Source organism: Anolis sagrei, chromosome 4, assembly GCF_037176765.1.
Source record: "Anolis sagrei isolate rAnoSag1 chromosome 4, rAnoSag1.mat, whole genome shotgun sequence".
Lineage (NCBI taxonomy): Eukaryota > Metazoa > Chordata > Lepidosauria > Squamata > Dactyloidae > Anolis > Anolis sagrei.
The window spans coordinates 211,433,597-211,456,171 of NC_090024.1; the positions used below are offsets into that span (position 1 = coordinate 211,433,597).

The 22,575-nt window shown below is 39.0% G+C and overlaps 1 protein-coding gene across 1 annotated transcript in view; it reads right to left on the reverse strand.

Moving 5' to 3' along the window:
- The window catches only part of DLGAP4 (DLG associated protein 4), a 431,492-nt gene that overhangs the window by 327,997 nt on the left and 80,920 nt on the right, over window positions 1-22,575 (reverse strand). The window contains exon 2 of the mRNA XM_067468148.1: window positions 7,157-7,340. The gene's annotated coding sequence lies outside the window, so the exon portion shown is untranslated. The remainder of the gene's footprint in view (window positions 1-7,156; window positions 7,341-22,575) is intronic.

A 22,575-nucleotide genomic window follows, 5' to 3' on the forward strand; every position in this document is an offset into this window, starting at 1 on the left:
TGTCATGCCTTGAACAAGATGGAGGTGGAACAGAATGCATTTTGCTAGCTCTGTCCACAGGAAACAGCAGTCTGCTGCAATCCCAGTGCCAGAGCGTTTGGCATCTTCCTTCTCATCGCCATGCGACTTTCTGTTCTCAAGTTGGGAGCGGGCACACTTGGCTTAAGCCAGTGACAGAATTTACCTTCCAATTTTCAAGGAGCTTCCGTTTGCCAAACAAGCAAATCCCAACAACACCCTGCCACCTTTTCCCAGTGTGGTGCCAGGATATTGCAGCAGACAAACAACAATAAAAGCAGCAATTCAAGAGGTGAAAGCTGGCTGATCTCTCATACCCACTTTTTTTATTTCACTATTTTTAAAATGAGAAAGCATGGGAAAATACAGCAAACCAGCAGCTCCAGTTTCAGTGCTAATGAATAAATGAAATGCATCCCAAGAGGATAATTAAGTGCTTAGAACCAAGCATGTGTCACCTAAATAATAATAATATAAAACCCATAAGAGCAATAGAGAAAACACAGAGAAACAAATCAAATGATGGTAATTAAGAGGAAGATATACATGAGCAATTACTAAAGAAGACACCCGAGATTACTAGCAATGAGGATGCTTTCAAGGAATAGCTTTTCTCTTTGCCGGGCACCTCCAAAACGAATAAAGGAATCACATTGATAGTGACAATCAAGAGCTATCAAAGTAGTTCATCTGAATCCCAATTCAAAATGAGGAGCAATTTGATCCAGTGCATGAAGTAAGATGATTATGTGGCATGTTTAGTACAAGCATGGGCAGACATCCATCAGGGTCTTCTAGCAGAGCTCAGGGTTAATATCTCAAATTCCCAGTAGTTTAACAAGAGCAATTAAAATGGCAAGGGATAAGCATTTGTTTTAGTTACTTCTCTAAGGCCCCATCTACACTGCCAGATAATCCAGGTTATCAAAGTAGATAATCTACATTATCTGCTTTTGACTGGATTATACGAGTCTACACTGCTGTGTAATCCAGTTCAATGCAGATAATCCGGATTTTATGTGACAGTGTAGAAGGGGCCTCAGCCACAAAAGTTTTCACTATAAAATAGGAGCATTTTGCCCTTGGGCAACTCTGGTACCCAGTCTTGGAATTGTCTGTTATTAATTTTTATCTGCATAAACTCCATGGCAGGTATGGGTAACTGCTGGGGTCATTCCTTTCTTCCTACGGACCTACTCCATAGGTCACACAATTGACGCCGGACTTAGCGCAGACACCCGATCGGCATACCCGCGCTAAGTCCGGCATCACAATCACTCCAAATCTGACCTATATTCCCAATTTACACAGGGTAGCAACAGGCAAGAAGATCCAAGCTTCTATAATTTTGTGCTGTTTTCTCCATAGTTTTAAAGCTTGTTTTTCATCCCCAAAAGTTAAATTTGGAAGCATGTTGGCAGGCTTCAGAGATTCCCAGGCCCACAGACTAAACTATCTGAAGCTACATAAGTCCCATGTGCCATGCTTTCTCCATTCTGTCCAGGTTGACCACTTGTATGTATATGTGTCTGTGCTGACAAATCTCCCATCAGTCTATGGTGACAACATGGATTTCATAGATTGTGTTGTTAAAAGCTTTCATGGCCAAAATCACTGGGTTGCTCTAAGTTTTTCGGGCTGTATGGCCATGTTCCAGAAGCATTCTCTCCTGATGTTTCACCTACATCTATGGCAGGCATCCATAGATGCAGGCGAAATTTCAGGAGAGAATGTTTCTGGAACATGGCCGTAAATCCAGAAAAACTTACAGTAACCCCTTTCATAGATTGTTCTCAGGCAATGAATACTCAGAGGTGATTTTGTCCATAGTTTATATAATACTTTGAAAAGAGGACATGCATAATTTAAAAAGGGAAACAAATGAGAAGACTGAGAAGATCATGCTTATCTATATTTATAGGTACAAAGTCAGATCTTTAAAATCATTTTTAAAAAACTTCACCTGAGATATGAAGGCTCTAATGGGGTGGTTTTTGTGCCTGATGGGTCTGTTTTTCAGTTGCTTTTTATGGAAGGACAAATTCAAGGTTCCTCAGCTTCATCCTTATGGCTCTTCTTCATTACATAATACTTTCACTGGACAGCTCATTCAAAACATTCTCTTTCAAAAACAGGACTATCTCATTTGACAGCCTTCCAAATAGAGGACTGTTCTCTGCAGAAGAAAATGCATGGCCACCTTAAGTTTTAAAGTATGAACATCTGTTAAAGAACATATAAAAAATCCAAGTTTGAACTATGGATTGGTTTTATATGCTCTTTGAACTTGTTACTGTTATGTTTTTTATGTTATTTGTCCAATGCACTGATGTATTTAATTTCTTATTGTTCCCTGCCTCAATCCATAGGGAAAGGCAGGTAAAAACAAATGTTGCTGTTGTCACTGATGTTGTTAGTAATTCTGATATAGATTAGAACACATCTACACACTGTATCTTAGATATCTGTATGGTTTATGGAGTGCATAAGATATATATTTATAGTTATAAAGTTGTACACAGAGTTCTAAGCAGTTCATCCTTTTTGTAATAAGCGCAAGCATGCATACATTTGCATGCACACACAGATGTGTGGTGCACATATAGGCCCTATTTGCAAGATCTTTAGAATCTTAAAAAACCCTCAAAATATTCTAAGTGCAATTAGTTCAGTACACTGCATAATTATATACTTGATATAACGAAAAGGCATTCTTTAGTATTTGAGAACATCTCCTATCATCTAGGCAGACCATAATGACTGAGGAAAGGCTCTTTCTTTAGTTTGGGCTTAAAATTTCTCCCTTAAATAGGTAGGACTGGATGAGAGTTTTATGGATACCATGGACTATCAAAAGGTAAATAACTGAGAGGAAATGGTAGCAATTGGCTGCCATTGCATGATATCCAAATCTGCTGCCAGAGATGGTGGTCCCACCATGTCTCATAACAGGACTGGCCCTGATTATCAGTTTCAAAGCAATGTTATGTTGAGCTGCTAGCTCTTAGGCAGTATCATTCACTCTGACAATCTGAGCACAACTCAACAAAGGCTGGAATTCTGGGTCATGATATAGAATAGTTTATAGAATAGCCATGTCCAAAAAAACCCCCACCTGATTCTGCAGGCACAGTGACCTTCACCAAATTCCCTCCAACACATGTGTAATCTATGATTCAACAGTTATATCCAAGAAAGGAATTAGTATGAAAGAGAAACTATAACATAAAATTTCTAGAAAGAGACTACAGGACAACATACTAAAGACCCACAACCATAGCATCCCCAACTAACAGACCAAGTGCCAAACTGGTGAGTGATGACTCCACTTGAAGGGATTCAGTTAGGAAAGGTGTACTACAAAAATACAACATGGTGGTAAGTCTTACTTCATGGTAATATATATGGCATTGCACTAATAAGGATCCTTAATTTAGTTTAATGGTACAGAATGCCTATTATCTCACGATTTCTCTGGATGAGCAACATTGGTATGAGATTCAAGGACAGAAGGAGATAAAGAAATGTCTGTATACCAGTAATATACTTTCTAAAGCTATGCATGCACTTTTAAGCAATATATTTTACCTATCCAATAAAATTTTGTAGGCATGGAGGCGATAAAAACAATATCTTTAATGAAGAAGAGCTATGCAAGTCTCTCCAAACCATCACTTCAGCAATAGCTTTTGGGGGGAAGTGTACAGTATGAAGTTAATGACTTTTTGGAGGGGGGGGGGGGGGAGATTGTACTGCAAGGGATAATTCTTTTTTAAAAGTCTCTCCGAAGAGCAATTGAGTATATCACTATAATAGGCAGAAGAATTAGTTCCTGCACCTCATCCTCACAGATTTTAGAACATAGTAAGACTTGTATGGCTTCGTTCTTTAATCTCCCCCCTCCCTTTCCCTTCCTTTCATCAGCTCTTAAGAAACATGTCTGAGTTGTGCTTACCTACTGGTGTCTTATAAGGGTTTATTGAACCATAAAATGACACGAGTTCTCTATATGGATCTCAGAGGCTTTGAGACATTATAGTTTGCTATTAAGATTTCATGTGTAGTTCTTGAAACTTTGTTCTACATTGAATAAATTACTCTATTGATCTGAAGGCAATGGGAGAACAGCTTTCAAATATGTTGGTGTTTCTATAACTTGGAAAGTACTTAATCCCCCAGCCTTATTATAGATAGGAATGGATAGACAGTCTATTTCAGATCCTTGTCAGTTTCACATCTTCATTCATATGTCTTTTCCATCTCAATATCACAACCATCTTCTGATCAATTATAGTTTTCATATTTCATATATATTCCACCTTTCCCAAAATCTGAGATTCAAAGTGACAAAGATATGGACATTAACTAAATCCTGGAATATCCATAATTACAGGCGTAGAATAAAACCAGGGGTCATACTTGGGATTTAATATTATAGCTACTTATACATGATTTTTGGAGCTCTTTTTGTTAGTGCCCTTTTTATTTGGTATTTCATCATACAGGAGATCCACATATTAATAGCATTATAAAGACAATATAAATATGTTGCCTGAAATTATTTTGAGTATGAATATGAAATGTCTCCAGTTCCAACAGAAGGCAAAATTAGGCTCTTTTCTTCCTCTCTGAGTCATAGTGCCACCATCAGACTCATGAACCCTGCTAATTTGGCCAAAAAAGTATACTGAATGCACAAAGAAGAGGGGAGGTTTCACCACAGCTAGCATGAGCCACAAACCAACACGTAGAGCACTTGTACATGTCTAGGTGCTCTTTGTGCATTTGTCAAGTCTTTGTTAGTTGTTCATTCGTTCAGTCGTCTCCGACTCTTCGTGACCTCATGGACCAGCCCACGCCAGAGCTCCCTGTCGGCCGTCACCACCCCCAGCTCCTTCAAGGTCAGTCCAGTCACTTCAAGGATGCCATCCATCCATCTTGCCCTTGGTCGGCCCCTCTTCCTTTTGCCTTCCACTTTCCCCAGCATAATTGTCTTCTCTAGGCTTTCCTGTCTCCTCATGATGTGGCCAAAGTACTTCAACTTTGTCTCTAGTATCTTTCCCTCCAGTGAGCAGCCGGGCTTTATTTCCTGGAGGATGGACTGGTTGGATCTTCTCGCAGTCCAAGGCACTCTCAGCACTTTCCTCCAGCACCACAGCTCAAAAGCATCGATCTTCCTTCGCTCAGCCTTCCCGAAGGTCCAGCTCTCACATCCGTAGGTGACTACAGGGAATACCATGGCTTTGACTAGGCGGATCTTTGTTGCAAGTCTGATGTCTCTACTCTTCACTATTTTATCGAGACTGGACATTGCTCTCCTCCCAAGAAGTAAGCGTCTTCTGATTTCCTGGCCACAGTCTGCATCTGCAGTAATCTTTGCACCTAGAAATACAAAGTCTGTCACGGCCTCCACGGTTTCTCCCTCTATTTTCCAGTTGTCAATCATTCTTGTTGCCATAATCTTGGTTTTTTTGACGTTTAGCTGCAACCCGGCTTTTGCGCTTTCTTCTTTCACCTTGATTAGAAGGCTCCTCAGCTCCTCCTCGCTTTCGGCCATCAGAGTGGTGTCATCTGCATATCTGAGGTTGTTAATGTTTCTTCCAGCAATTTTCACCCCAGCTTTGCATTCATCCAGCCCCGCACATCGCATGATGTGTTCTGCATACAAGTTAAAAAGGTTGGGTGAGAGGATGCAGCCTTGCCGTACGCCTTTCCCAATCTTGTCAAGTCTACTTTTGTAGAATTTTCAGGCACAGATCATCCATTCATAGTCGAGAGATGGAGTGGGAAATTCCTGGATTTACAGAGAAAGGCTGGACCTCCTGTAAAGTACTAGAAGATATCTTTCAACCCTGCTAGTATGTCCTCAAAAATTCAGAAACATCGCATCTACATTCAGATTTGCTACTACAGATTGCTGGTGTGGACTGGAAGTCTCACCTCCATCCAAACTTTATATGTCTAATGACAAAGATTTTTACATGTGTATGCCCTGAGCTAAAGTTCCAATGAACATGGGGACAACCCCCCTCTCTATGCATTAAATATCCCCTGCTTCTTGTTGTCATGACTGCTGGTGACTCATTTTGAAATGACTAGCTAGCCATGTGCCACAACACATAGCAATAGCATACTGGGGTGGGGTGTGTGAGTGCCTACAGAGTTATTTATAAATCAATTATCTCCTGCATCCACAGTGAACTACAACTGGAACCCAGGACCTAGTTTTTGAACTATTGGCAGGAGAAAACAGCAGAAGGCAGTCAAAACTGGAAAGTCAAATGCTCTGCTGAACATCAGTCTAAGTGACCCACCCTAAAATGGACAGCTCACCCAAATGTTAGCAAATCAAGAGACCTCCATTATATGAATATATTAGAGTATGTTTCCACAAAGCATATACAATGTAAGCATCCATTCATTCCATTCAGAGGTTTCCACTGTACTGTGTTATTACCGTCTGGATCAGCAGAAGGCAATGTGAGACAGAAACAAAAAACAGGCATTTGTCACTTCTTGGTAGAAAACATTGTTTCACATTGGTCTCAGTGGAAATGTCAACCACAGACTATGGAAAAGACAAATGTCCCTTTTTGTACATTTCTAATTGCTTTCTGCAATCATAGACCATTGCATCAGCCACAATAACATCTCAAATTAGGCCACAAAATGCTGAGCCAGTTCCATCTACATGAAATTCCACCTGCCTATTTTTTTCTCTATGTTAACCATTGCCTGAAAACAATCAATCACAAATGAAATTGTTACTGTAACATATTAATTTGGAGAGAGGCAATGAAAGGAAGCAATTTTATTTTAAAAAATGAATGTGCTTTATTTCTTTTGTGCAATAATTGACTTTTGAGACCATCCTTTCAACTTTTCCAGATCTTTGGTTATTTTCTACTGGTTTAGTGAATTTGGTTTAAAGGAACTAAAAAGTAACAAATAAGAAACAAACAATGTAACAAGCTTGTTTTTTAAAAAAGTGTAATAAATAACACATTAAAAGGAACAACAATAATATATTCTACTCATCTTAGATATGACTGTTCCACAATTCAAGACCATAACAATTCTGCAAAACCCATTGGTCAATGCTGTACCCCATAATGAAGAACCACAGTATGACACTCACCATAAGAATAGTCATCAGTGGGTTCAATTTCTCACCAGAAACAATCCTGCCTTTCAGAAGAACCTTGTTGTTTCTGGATGCTTGCCATGCACAGCTGTTTGCCACATGGAAACCTGGTGCCTGGCAGGAGAAGAAAGCAGCTTCTCAGTGATGAACAGAAAACAGGAAGAAGAGCCTCTTTAGTCTAGGAGAGAGAGAAAAAAAAAACAGGAGTTAAAAAACTCAGAGACCAAAGACTTGTCATTGTTTGTTGATCTAGTACCAGAAATGTGCACAAAGGCTTCGATCCTGGCTATCAGAGGCCACAATCTAAAATTCAATATAAACAGGAAAACTACGGAGAGAGGGTCTAATGGAAAAGTGCAGGTTGATAGAATTGTGGTTGTATGTCTTCAAGTCTTTTTCCAAATTGTGGAAAACCTATCATGAGGGTGTTTTTTGGGGGCAACATTTGCTCAGAGGGTGTTTGCCATGGCCTTTCTTTGAGGTTGAAAGAGAGTGACTTGCCAAGCTTACTCGGGATTTTTTATGACTGAGCAGATATTCAAACTTTGGTTTTTAGTGTCCTGTGGTAAAACTGCTATACCACACTGGCTCCCTCAGATACATATTGCCCCATGTTAATTAGAAAATACAGCCTATTTAATGCACATGGATCTTGGTTTAGAATTGGAACTGAAAGCAGCTGAAATAAAACACTATTATATATAAAAAGTATGTTAGTGGACCCCTATGGTCTATAGCAGTGGTTCTCAACATGCAAGTCCTCAGATGTTTTAGCCTTCAACTCCTAGAAATCCTAACAGTTGGATTATCTAGCTTTGTATTTCCTATGTTGATTGACAGAAGCTCTTTGGGAATATTTGGACAAGATTGTCATAGAATGGACTAGATCTGAGTCCACATTTTGAGTGAAAGGCAGTGTACAAATAAAGGAACAAAGCAGAGTAGAATCTTTTTTTCAGGGAAAGTGTGAGCTCTACAAATCTTCTCCTTCAATGACCTACAAAACCTTCTACTCGTTTCCAGAAAAGAAACAGAATAAACAAAAAAATGCCTAATTTATACAATCCATATTCACTACATTATTCTGCTTTTTTCCACCTTGAATTGATCACATTATTCTGCTTTTTGATGTAGAGTTTTGATGTATCTCTTTGAGCATATCAACCTTCACTGAATTTGTGACTTCTGAAAAACATCTAGGAACCACAATTCTTCTACTGATTGGCAGAGTGAGGCAAATGCTTCTCATGGCATATGCTCGGAGATGAGAAACAATTGACCTGCCATTCTGTTCACCTTGTGTTCATGTATGAGAAAGGATTTACAATCATGTCTTTTGCTTCAGGCAACACTTCTTGGGTAAGACTGCTGAGAACCATCAACTGCTCAATCTTTACAACTTGACCACCCCTTTCCTGGAATTTCAGTATATGAAATATTCCAAAATCTAAAATTGTCCACTAGGGTGGCTGAAACACTGATACGCTTGCTTTCCAGTGGTTCAATGTATACATCCTCTGAAGATGCTAACCACAGATGTAGGCAGAACATCAGGAGAAAATGCTGCTAGAGCATGGCCATACAGCCTGGAAAACACCAAAACTACACAAACATTATTTGAATTCACAACATTATTAAACATATTGTACAAAATTACTTTGAGGCTACATGTATAAGGCATACATTCATGCTGTATTTAGATTTGGGTCCAGTCTCCAAGAAATCTTATTATGTACAGATACAAAAATATGAGTGTTCCAAAATCTAAAAAATATATATCCCAAATTCAAAATATTTTAGTCTTCAGAGAAAGCATACTCATTAAGTAAATGGGACTTGCTGTCAAATGAGTGTGTAAATGTAATCCCAGCCTGAATTAGGCTGTGACAATCTTATCTCTTCATCCACAGGTGGTTGTTAAGTGTGGCATTAGAGCCCCACAAGGACTGACCCTAGGATTAAACAAAGTGAAGCAAATATGAGATGGCTCTTTCTACAGCATCATTCAACATTTGCTAAGGAGCCAGTATTCAATTAGCAGCACAGTAAGCTTCTGTATGTGTTGCAGGGAGGGATATAATCTCACTTTCCCTCAGGCACCAGCATGCTCTCCAACATTATCCAGGTGAAAAACAGGACACAAATGCAAAGCAACATCAAAGTGTGGTCAGGATGGCTGAAGCTATCAATGCAGAGGAAAAGACAAGATAAAAGTTCACTTATGGCTGGAAGGACAAGTTTCTGCCCTCTCCTCTCTCCTCTCTTCTGCTGAATGAACTGTGTACAAACTATTTTTGAACTTTGAACTCCATTTGCAGCAATTCAAGCCATCTGAGGATAAATAGGGAAAGTGGGAAGTAGAGAGAGAAATGGGGAAATTTTAAAAGTAGTCAAAGAAGTGGGGCAGCAAGATTAACCAGGACTGTCCTTGCCAAATTGGGACAATTGAAAAGGATGTAATAGAGTCTTATAGCCTTATCCTGAAGGCCAAATACTGATTATGGCAAGAATTTGCCACAGTTCCTATGGATAACATTTCACCCATATAGACATTTTGCAGCATATTCAGTAAGAACAAAGCAGGTTGTTTTTTTAATCAGCCCATGAACAGAAAGTGAGGAAAGACAGTGAGGGCCTCTGGGGTGTTCTTTTGCAGCATGCTTTTCATCACCATGTGCTTGAGTGACCAGCACCAGCCCCTCTATCATTCTCTGACAATGAACGGAATAAAGGCTGTACAGTTTATGTAAGTAATTTATAAAGCAAGAGACAGCTGGATTAGAAAGGTGAAGCCCAAAAAGCAGATGAAAAGAGAATTGTTCATGATGGAAGGGACAGCACAAAATACATTTTTCTTTTTTGAACTTCTAGGGAGGAGGGAAAGGAGCTCTGCTAAAGAAAGAGCATTAAGGACGGCTGACATCAAATGCAAGGGGAGTCAACTGAGGAGGAGAATAGCAAAGAAAAAAGCTAAGCATGGCTTGAAAAGACAACATGTCAAAGGCACACTTTAGAGCCAATTATTAAAGGCAACCAGAGGAAGAGGAGGTGATTAGTGATGCCTAAAGCCTTCCCACACCCAACTACATATTGTTAAAAGGAATAGGGAAAGGTCAGTCTTGTAGAAAAGCCATGCTTTTTATCTGCAAGAACAAGTCATGCATAAAAGTATTTTCAGAAGGCACCATGCAGTCTTCCCATTATAAATACCAAACAGGGATTATAGTATATTTTTCTGGCAAAAATAGAAGAGTGAACAGGATTAATAATTTTCATCTGCTGTGTTAACTCTTACACTTTACTTATAGAGATAATCTTCAAACATGGTATAGAGCAGGGGTGAAAATCATGTGGCTTGCCAAACTCCCTCAAAATGCACTATGTTGGTGGATTGGAACTGGGAGTACAACAACCGTTTCTTCTGTTACAGAGCTCAGAGTGCTATACATAAGGTATCCCACCCAGGCCCTGTTTATACACATATTAGCTTGGCTTCAAGAAGGTTGATGTACCATTCAGTGTTCATATCGTACTACAGATAATATATCAACACAATACAATACCATGTTTTTTCAAACAACATCTCTGTATACCGTTAGGATCCTGATGTAGGTTAAGTAGAATGTGTCTATGACTAGCTGCAAATAACTAATGTAATTAACTAAGGCATAACTATCACATCATGCCTGAAACTTAACAAGGAATAACTTCACTTCTTTGGGCATACACTTATATTTTCCTGTTATTATTTGGAAGAAGTTGAATAGTACATGGTTCATTGTTAGCTTGTTCTCGTCTGCAAGGTTTTTCTCACAAGGGTTTCAGTGTGATTTGGAATCTGATGCAACTGGAATTGTTAATTTAAATGTATGATTCCTGCATAAAGATTTATGCACCTGTGTTCTATATACAAATGTTGGGGATTGGGTTTGATTTAAAAAAACACAATCTACAACTGTTTATTTCATTTATAATATTGATGGTCACTTCTTTTTCTTGAAAAAAGAACAATTACTTAGAGAAATCAGTGTTTCATTCTGAGCTGTGCTTTGCTACAGATACATGATTTTTGAAGGCTGCTAACTGACTCTCCTACATGGGGCTTAAATACCCTACAGGTGTCAGACTTTGGACCTTTTCACTTGGCCCTTTTGGGCTCTTTTGTTGCACTGGCAATTGCCGGTGATAGGGAAGGTGCATGGGGTGGCTCGTGGTGCCCTGCGCACCCTCCCTCCGCCCCCTCACACAGAGGTGTGGGAGAGGGTGCTTTAGCACCTTTTTTCTTTCCCTATCACATGGCAGAAAGGGCAGCAATGCACAGCAACATGAGTTGTCCCGCCGATCTTTCTGCCATGACATGGTGACATGGGCCAGAAATGGGAAGTGACATACTACACTTTCCTCCCTGCCGTGGACATACAACATTTTCCTCCCTTTCGGCGCATTCACTCCACTTTTGGAGGAAAGTGGGCAGGGCCTTCTGTGTGTTGTGTAATAGTGCATGGGATCCCTGTTTTTGCCATGAATAAAAACATCAAAATTGGGCTTTTTTTGTCCAATGTGAAGAGGTCCATAATCTGATCTTGAACAAACTCTTAGCCCTCTGAGATTACTATCTTTACTGTTCAGCCTAAGGATTGTTTTCATGATGTTGTGTTGTGTTATTGTGATTATTTTAATTTTGATATTTTGTTTTTGTTTTTTTTATTTTACTTTATTGCACTGTGTTTTAATTTTGTTTTTTGGGCTTGTCCCTTTGTAAGCCGCCCTGAGTCTCCTCAGGAAGATGGAGGCAGGGTATAAAATTATTGTTGTTTTTGTTGTTGTTGTTGTTATTATTATTATTATTATTATTATTATTATTTAAGCAGGGTCAGTTTGGATGGGTGACTATCCAGGTTCTTAGGTCATGTTTTAAGGAAGGAACTTACAAAATCGCCTCTGAATATTTGTTGCCTAAAAATGTTTTGAAATTCATGAGATCACCATAAATAAACAGGTACCTTGAAGGCATGTACACATAGGACCTCATCCCACAATGTGGGTGGAATCATGCTCTTTGTGTGGCATTCCATGATGTTTCATCTTTAAAGAAGACAGATAATTTACTTACCCCATCACACATAATTACCTGCTCCTGTTTCTAGTTAAGCCATCTGCTTCATTTTCCATCACATGGATGGGGATTGTCACTTCCCATTTCAGGGAGACTAGCACATTTTTAAACCACTTCTTTCAATGGGACCCACATCATCTTTAAACCACTAATGGCAACAGAAGGATCATTGGGGGACATTAGCAGACTGCCCACATGGATGATGAAACATTGCATCAAAAGAACAGAAATGGACAAATCTACCACTTCCCATTCAAAGGAAAATACCAATTTAAGTGTTTCTCCACACTATAAGAGGGATGGAGTTGATTCCTGCCCATTTTTCAAATCCTCTCATTTCTACATGCTGTGGAGATGGAATTCCACTGAATGTGCCATGTGTTATTTGATGGGATCCTTGAGATTTCTGCTTTGAAGTGTGTAGAAACAGGGGAAAACCTCCATCTGATGAGGTCCATATACAGATAGTTGCTGCAGTTATTTTTCAGCTTCTGTCATTTACAGGCTCCGTACCTCTCCAAAAGAGAGTTCAGTAATTTAGACAAATATTCAAAAGCTAAAGCAAGCAATCATAAGCAGATGTGCATGGTATGAAATGAAAAGAAGAGACTAGTAAATTTAAATTGCATCCAGAACAATGCAACTTGTGGTAACTTATTTTTAAAAATGTCATATTCCAGAATCAGGCAATATCTTTTTTAGGACTAACAAAATATGCTCACAGCTATAAGAAAGCTTTAGAGTTCACTAGATATCTTGTTAGACAGGATGTTTAAAAAAAGAACACTCTGAAAGTTATTTTAACAAATGAATATAATGACATACTGGATAGCATCATTCAGTAGCAAAAATAGTACATACATATAAATCAGATGAATCAAATTTATTTCAGTTCTCTGAGTTTCTTTTAGTAATCAAAGATTCTATGTTTATTTTCTTTTTTAATAGCAAGGACTATTTCTTTAGCTATTTTATCTTCTGCATCTTACTGGAAAGAGATTTTGAATTCATACTGTAGACCATGCATTAAGTATGCCCTAGATACAAGATATTCTATATATACTCTTTTTGCCATGCATTGGTAATGTGTGTAATGTTAGGACTGATTATGCTAAGATAGATCTAGTCAGCTTATTAAATGTATGGTTTTTTAAAATATAAAAAGATACCATTCTTATGCTTGCATATGCCTTCTAGTCACTTACGACAACCACATAATGTTTTCTCAGGCAAGAAATTGTGGTTTTGCCAGTTCCCTCCTCTGAAATATAGATCACAGCATTTGCTTATTGGTGGTGTCCCATCCAAGTACCAGTTATGTTCTTAGTTGTTATTGCCATAATCAAGTCATTTACAGTTTATGGAGACTCTAAGAGGTTTACTTTGTAAGATTTGTTCAGAGGAGATTTTGCCTCTGCCTTTCTTTAAAGCTCAGAGAAAGTGATTTGCTCACTTAATTCTTGTATTTTTAGTAGCTGAAAACCAATATTTTTGAATCTGAGTAAGCATCTCTCTACGAATCTCTAGGCACTGCAGTGTAACTCTGTGGTCAACTTCCACTGGAGATTAACCATAGACTCACATTACAGGATTAACAAATGCCTAGAAAAGTATTATCTCTGGAATACTCTAGGTCCTCTAGTGCAAGTTGCCATAGAGTTACACTGGGGGACCTAGAGATCCCTAGAGAGAACTTATTAAGGCTCAAGCCATGAGGAGAGGCGGGCAAGAAATAAAAATTATTATTATTATCATTATTATTATTAAGAAAATCTGTGAATAATAAAATCCACAAATGTCAAACCCACAAATGTGGAGGGCTGACTGTAATAGCAAAAAGGGTAATATAGATGCACTAAATGGTTCAGATTTTAGAAAGGCTCTTTTGACCATATTAGCTTAGGGATTCTGGGAGTCTGAAAAAAGGACCTTCTCCTAGCTCTGCAGTGATTCTTACATTGAGAAACAATCAACACCTGCCTGGTTTCCCTTCCACTGGACATTTTTAAACAGGACAAGTAACAATCTGTCTGGAGTGTTTTAGCTGGGAATCCTTGCACAGTAAGGAGTTGATTAGGTTGCCCTTGGGGCTCATTCTAACTGTATAATTCGATAGTTCTTTGCCAGCCATGACTCTTCCTTCTAGTGATTGTTGCATTTTTCCATTACAGGGCATTTCTGAGGACACTTCATGGTGTAAAGATTGATCCAGTGAAGTGCTGAAGTTACTCTTCTTTTGCTAATTTTAATGGGAGATGGAGTTCAGCATATTGCAAACCAAGGGCCAAAGAAATCTATTATTCTGGCCAAGGCGCCTCTGTAAATTACACATCCCAATTATCATGAGCTCAAGGTCACAGGCCAAGTGCAGGGCTTCTTGGAAATAAATCCATCATAAATTGCTCCCCCATTTGCATGTGCTGGGATCTTCACCTTTTAATAGCACTGGAAGAAGGCAGCAGCTAATGACCTCCCATTTAAAGAGGTGAAAAGCACATTTATCTTAATGACACATGTTTCCACCTACTTAATTTTAGCTATACAGGATGGGAAAGATCATGCTTTTTGTTTCCATTGCTCTTGCCAATCAAGTGAGGACAAAATATGCATAATTAATAGTTTAGTATGCTCATATTTAAACAATGCTTAAACTTGACAAATAGTGACCCTGGTGTTTTTTTCCTCTTTGAAAATGTTCAAGATGTTGCCTCACTACTTGGGGGCATCTATAGGAAAGCTTTCACTGCACAGTTCCTGGGTAAGGGTAGAACAACAACATCTGGAAAGAGCATAGCAGTAGTCTTCCATGTTGCTCAGGGGAAAGGAATGATCCTAGAAACTGCGCTATAGTTGCAAAAATGAGGGCAAGGACAAATGCATTTAAAAGATTGGCCAGATAACTGGGAATGTTTAAATGGAAAAATAAATAGAGAAATAAATATGAATGGTGGGCACTTCCTCTCTGAAGCAAAGGATGAATAGACTTCCACTGAGAAATGGTAACTTTACATTCTTGTGCTAGTTCAGTGGTTCTCTACCTTCCGAATGCCATGACCCCTTAATACAGTTCCTCATGTTGTAGTGACCCCCAACCATAAAATTACTTTCATTGCTACTTCAAAACTGTAATTTTGCTATTGTTATGAATCGTAATGTAAATATCTGATATCTAGGGTATATTTTCATACACTGGACCAAACTGGCACAAATATGTGATACGCCCAGATCTGGTGGGTTTGGGGTGGGGGGTGATTGATTTTGTCATTTGGGAGTTGTAATTGCTGGGATTTACAGTTCACCTACAATCAAAGAGTATCCTGGACTCCACCAATGATGGAATTGGGCAAAACTTGGCACACAGAACCCCCATGACCAACAGAAAACACTGTGTTTTCTGATGGTTTTTGGTGACTCCTCTGATGCCCCTTCATGACCCCCCCCCGGGGTCCCGACCCCCAGGCTGAGAAACGCTGTGCTAGTTGGACTAGGGTCTTGTCCATGTTACATGTATGTAGAGCTATATTCTGCTACAATTCCCCTGTGGAACTCTGGGGTTTAGTGAGGCTAAGAATTCTAAATGCACTCCTGAAACTGCTAGTCATAGAAAACCATGGGATGTTGTCATTGCAGCTTCAGTATAATCGTTGGTGTGTGCCTTCAAGTAATTTCCAACTTAAAATGACACTAAAGTGAAATTACCCTGGAGTTTTTGGTTTGCTTGTTTGTTTGTTTTTTGCAATATTTGTTCAGGGGACATTTGCCTTCCTCTGTGACTGAGAGATTGTGACTTGCTCAAGGTTTCCCATGCCTACACTACACTGGTTTTGGAGCAGTGTCATGTGAATGGGTCCCAGACGGCCTGCAATATCTTTCAAATTCTGTAATTATATGATTATTCCATTCATTTGATTGCCTGTTTTTTTCCCTCTTTTTTGGTGTAAAATTTTAAAGACCTGCATAAAGTACTCACAGTCATAGAAATGAGCATGCATTGAAATTAAAAAATTCACTTAGGATTTCCCAAGAAGGTAAAAACCAACATTTACTTCTTTATGAAGTGAGCTATATAACTGCTGCCAGAGTAGTTTTGTTTAGAGAGGGGAAGGTCTGGAAGAAACTGGAAAAATGAGGGGGAGGGGATGAGGAAAACTGAATAAAACTGCCCCCCCCCCCAATGTTTCTGTTTTTCTTTCCCAGGACTTCCCATCTCTAGTTTTGTTCTTTTCAGTTACCCCCAAACTCCTGATGTCACAATAGCCCTGTAAGGTTGAATGATTATTTCTTTGAATATGCAGCCAGCATGATAGAGTGGACAACTGCTGAATGAAAACTGGTGGTAGACTCATGGGTCTCTCAAGGGACAGCATGAGAACCAAAGATTAAGAAGGAGGCACATTATAAATGAGTGCTTGAAAATAACATTGACTGAGCCATTTTGTAGGACTATGGTTCAAATGTGGAGTGGCTTCGCCACCTTGGATATAATCTCCAGTACAGGGTTAGGAAAGATTAATGTCTGAAATGGTGGAGAAATCCTACAATCAGTTTTGGCAATACTGGACTAAATCAATATGGTTTAAAGCAGTTGCCTAAAGCTTTGTATTAGGAAGTATATAATCTAATTATATATCTCTTATCAAAAATTCTTGGGGTCAAAAGTGTTTTGGATTTCAGACTTTGGGAGATTTTGAAATATTTGCATATATGTGATATCTTAGAGAAGGGGCCCTAGACTGAACATAACATTCATTTATGCTTCATACACCTCATGCACATAGTGTGAAAGTAATTTTATATACAACATCTATATAAATAAAAATGTAATGTTCGTTTATGGAATTAACATAACTCAAAAATTACTTGATGAATTGGACACAATACACCTATCAGGCCAATGAGTAACCATCACTCATAAAAACACGGAAAAACACAGCAGAAGAGACTTTAAAAGCAAAAAAATACATTACAAAACATGTGCAAAACCACAAATATACACTAATATATACACACACAAAACACATATACACAGACTGGTCCACAGCAACGCGTGGCAGGAGACGGCTAGTTTTAGCTAAAGATCTGAGTACAATGAACCATCAGAAAGCAAACGTGTCACTATCTCAGCCATCCATGTGGGCAATTTTGGATTTTGCATTTCTGAATAAAGGATGCTCAAGCTGTATAGCTCTAGTTCAAGAATAATTATGCGTCTATGTGTGATTTCCAAATAGATTAATCTTAACTGGTTCTGCATAATTAGTAGACCACAACATGTACACAAATAGCCTTGTAAAACAGGACTCAGACCAAAACATTATGCTCTTTTTTCATTGATTAAATATACAAATCTTATTGTTTATCAATTATCTGTACATCTGAGGTTAATAAAAATTAAAATGTTAAAATGTCAGTCTGCAAGATCTCTGAAAATACCAAAGAAATGAGGAATAAAAATCCTCCTATATATATTTTTTAATGATGGACATTATTATATATAAAAGCAACAAATCATCAAATATTTAAAGTCTGACTAAATAAAACAGTTTTTACTGCTCATCTCAAGCAAAATAAGAGAGGAACTAGAAGAGTGTAAGGTTTCTCAGCTCCAACTGTGTTGCTGTGAATTAGCCTTCTCTTAAAAGAAGATGCACAAGGGCTGAAGATACCATACGTCTTTATTGTTTCGAATACAAGAGTCTCGCACTACTGCCTTTCTATATATGCCTAGCTACAATATTATAGATCACTCAAGAGTCCTGGTGCCTGGAGCCTGCCCCTTTCCATATTCCAGAGCCCACTTTCCCCTCACCTGGGGGTAACTTACTTTTATGGCTGGTTCATATGTCCTGTCCTCTCTTTTGGCCCATGGCCACTTGCTCTGTGTCAGGAGGGCTGATAGTCGAATGGCATGAGATAGAGATCATGACAAAGAGTTTCTATGACTGATGTTCTGCTACTGAGAATACACAGCATCAGATACATACTAGTATATTTTTATACATTGGTGCAATACATAACAAGGACCCCCAATAATGATAGTAAATGAAAAGGAGGTTATATGGGAGCAGGTGGCCCCTCAAAGTGAGCTTTATCAGTAAAACAAACAGAAAATTTCCCATTCACTTTGATTTGTAGCTTGGAAGGATGGCTAAAAGCCACTGAAGTTTTTCAAAGACTAGTGCAATATGATCTATAAAGCAGGAAAAGTTCAGCCATAGCATTTTATAATAGCTGTAGTCTCTGCACTATTCAAGGGCAGCACAATGTACAGCACATCATCATAATGTAAATATGAGGTCATTAAAGAATATATTACTATATTCAGATTTTATTTCTTCAGTTCTGCTGATGTATCAGATGAAACCTGGCAAAGGCATTTCTGGCCATTGTTGCCATTTGACTTTCTAAGAGCAGTGCCAGTCATCAGCTCCCTAAAACTGCATGACTGATCTCTCAAGGAAGTCAAACCTAATCTATAAGAGGTTGTACCCCTGAAACTGAGGTAGGGCTTGTTTGGTTTGATCTCTATTTCATGGAATCATAGAATCAGAGAGTTGGAAGAGACTTCATGGGCCACCCAGTCCAAACCCCTACCAAGAAGCAGGAAAATCTAATTCAAAGCACCCCCGACAGATGGCCATATAGCCTCTGTTTAAAAGCCTCCAGAGAAGTAGCCTCAACCACACTCTGAGGCAGAGAGTTCCATTGTTGAACAGCTCTCACAGTTAGGACATTCTTCCTAATGTTCATTGGAATCTCCTTAGCATCCAATCTTCATTCAATTTAGTTAAAAGCAAGAACTTGGAAATTTCCTATAAAAGTAACTGGTTAACATTCTAGTTCCAAGGTACTCAAAAGCTATTAGTTGAGATGTACTTGCATTTTTTTAAAAAAAGTTATATATTATTATTTCTCAAAGGTAACAATTCATTTTTATTTATCTAAAAAACTGAATTCTACAATGACCAGTGGCATGAAATACTCTCCTCACATTCACTAACTGAGCTAGCATTTGGCCCATTTTCCTTCTCCACCAGGGTGAGATCACACTGCAATAATGATCAGGAACTTTTAAAGAATTTACCACAATGTAACTTGCATTAATTATCATGGAAAAGAACTAGTTATTTTTAAATTATATATGACTGAAAGAGACCTCAAGTATCTCACAGGGTTTTCTTAGGCAACAAATACATAGCGTGCTTTCCTAGTGTTTCCCTCTAATATGAGCTAGATGTCTGTTCCCAAAGCTGCAATGGAGCAATGGGTTAAACCCCTGTGTCAGCTTAACTGCTGACCTTAAGGCTGGCAGTTCAAATCTGCAAGACGGGGTGAGCTCCCACCTAGCTTCCCATGTGGGATGGTAACATACCTGGGTGTTCCCTGGGCAATGTCTCTGCAGACAGCCAATTCCCTCACACCAGGAGCGGCTTGCAGTTTCTGACACAAAAAAGCAGTCTCATGTAGATATTAAAAAGTACTGAGAACAAAATAGAGTCCCAAGGAATCCAAGAGACTGAAAGCCATGATCTCTTATATCCCAAGGTTTACCTTTTGGGAATGCTCATAGGACAGTAATACTATACTTTCAAATCTTTTTTCACCCCCAAGTCCCAAGAGGATACCATGGTAGAACCCAAAGCTTCTATAAGGTCCCAAAGAACTAACAGAGAGACAGTATTCCACTCTATCCTTGTGCAGTTTCCTGTGTGGTAATTTATTAAGACAGCTAAGGCTGATTTTCTTCCAGAACGGCCCTGAACCTATTCTGAAAATGATCCAATTAATCAATCTCATCTAAGAAACCTTGTCAAGAGGAAGGAGGGTAATAAAGGACAGGCTGGGTCCTCACATGAATGAGAGACTAGTTTGAGCTCTTTAAAAAATGTGGAAAACTTTTCAATAAGGGGATATGCCCATAGAACTGGGGCAGTTACAGTTGTCCTTGTTACTTCAGGAAAAGGTCTCTTGGCAGGTGTCATCTACTCTCCTGCCATCCTGTCACAGAAAAATAAAGTGTCTCATAAAAGGAGCAGAGCGGCAACTAATTGAATTAATACAACCGCCTTGGCAGTCCAGCAACTGGTGACCTAGATTTTCTGTACAAGACTGGCAGGTAATGTCAACAGGGTCCATCAGCAAATCTGAACGCTGCACCTTGTGTCTGCAGTGCAAATTGCTTTTCTAATAGAGCATGGCACTGCCGGTGACAATTGCTAATCATCCAGATGGAGTTGGGCCATTTGCATGCTCAGGATGCTGAGGTTAGACAGGCAGATCAGGGAAGAAGGAAGAGCTGGATGAGGAATCTGGAGCCAGCAAGCAGCTGTTCCGGGTGCTGGGTGTGGGTGCTTGCCTTCATCTGGATGCTTTATCCGGCTGTTTCCTCCATCTGGTGAACCTGGCAAGCTTATTTTTGTACTTTCAACTTTGTTCACATCAACTCTCCCATTTAAAACTAATGGGAGCACTGGGCTGAAACAAACACAATCTGTGCGACAAAAGAACTGGGAATGAAGCATGAGTGGAGGGTGTTTGGGGGGATATTTTCACCCTGAGGCCACATGGGGATGGTTACTGTTTCCAGATGGAGCTGCAAAAAGGAAGCATTACATTAATATAAAGCAAAGTGTGAAAGGAAGATCCTGCCTTGTTCTAAAGGAAGGCTGTGGAATCTGTGGTCCTTCTGATCTTGCTGAACTGCAATTTTCATAAGCCTTTGCCAGAATTTGCCAGTCATGAAGAATAATGGGAATTGTAATCCAATAAAATCTACTTGATATTCATACCATCTTTAATTGATCCCACTAATAAAAAAAGAAAATAAGCAACAAGATGGATAGATGGATAGGTGGATATAGATAGATAGATAGATAGATGGATGGATGGATGGATGGATGGATGGATGGATGGATGGATGGATAGATAGATTGACAGATAGACAGACACAGTGATTTATTGGTTGCAGGACAATTCATTGGCACAAAAATGAACATGCACAAAAATGAACAAAATGAAAAAAGGGCATTGCATTTGTGTGATAATCACAATATTTCTGTGCAACACCCTCATCCTGGAGGATGCCCTAAATTCTAGCAGTGCTCAATAACATAAACTGCTTTAAAATCCTTTGGACTTTTGTAGAGTGGGTTGAAAATTGAGAAACCTCTTTGTTCTTGCATGGAGAGATGAAATGAGTAAAGATGTACATTCCTATGAAGAAGGGGGAAAGTTATGTCTAGATAGAAAGATTCAATAGTTTGGTACATTTATAGTAGTGGTTCTTAACCTGTGGGCTGCAGACCACCAGTGGACTGCGAGGGCAAAAATCTGCTCTGCAAGCCTCCTTACTCTTTTTTATTCCACTCCTTTCATGCCACCTGCCACTCCCTGTCACTGACCATGGCATATGTTCTATATCAGAAACTAGAGCTGATGTGTCTATCCAATGCAATTTTCTGAATCAGCACACCAAGCCAAATTTACAATTGACCAAAAACTGCTTCACAACCCTTTTGGTACTAATGTTGGAGAGTGGTCCCTGGTCAAAGTGGTCCCTGATCAAGTGGTCCCTGGTCAAAAGAAATGTTGGGAACCACTGGTTTATAGCCTTAGTGAAAGCTCAAAAGAAGCTTGTTACTGTTATAATGTAGTTGCTCTATTTAAAGAGGGCACATCCCCATAATTACAGTAACATTTAAAAATTACACTGCACAAAGAGTGAAGTTGTGTCTCCTTAAGTTACAGTTGCAATGTAACATAGTGATAATTTTGTTATGAGGTGGGAGAGGATAGATTATAAACAAATCAGTGTTCGTAACTAGACACTTCAAGTGGGTAGGATGAGCTGTTGCCTGCACACTTTAAGAAACAGGTTAAAGCCGTATTTTAATCCTTCTTTGTAACTTCTTCAAAGCAATACCACAGCATGAAAATAGTTTTATGAAGATGAAAGTTATTATATGCATTGGGAAAGATAACAAAGCAAAATAATTTCTGGTGAGTCACTGCTGGCAATACAGACAGCATCTGACTTAATTAGCTTCAGCAGTCATAAGAGACACCTAGATGAATTGTGAATTTCCTTATGTCAAGCACAAAAATAGCAGCAGAAGTATTTTTTCACATATGAATTTCTATTAGCAACAAATCTCAGTGCTTCCTCTAATCTAAGAGCTGGGTACTTGTGACCTTCCAGATATTAATGAACTGCTTCTTCCATCTTTCTAGGTTAAGCTAAATGCAGCTGCTGCTCACTTGAGTATAATATCATCTGAAGTTCTACCAAAACTCTGAT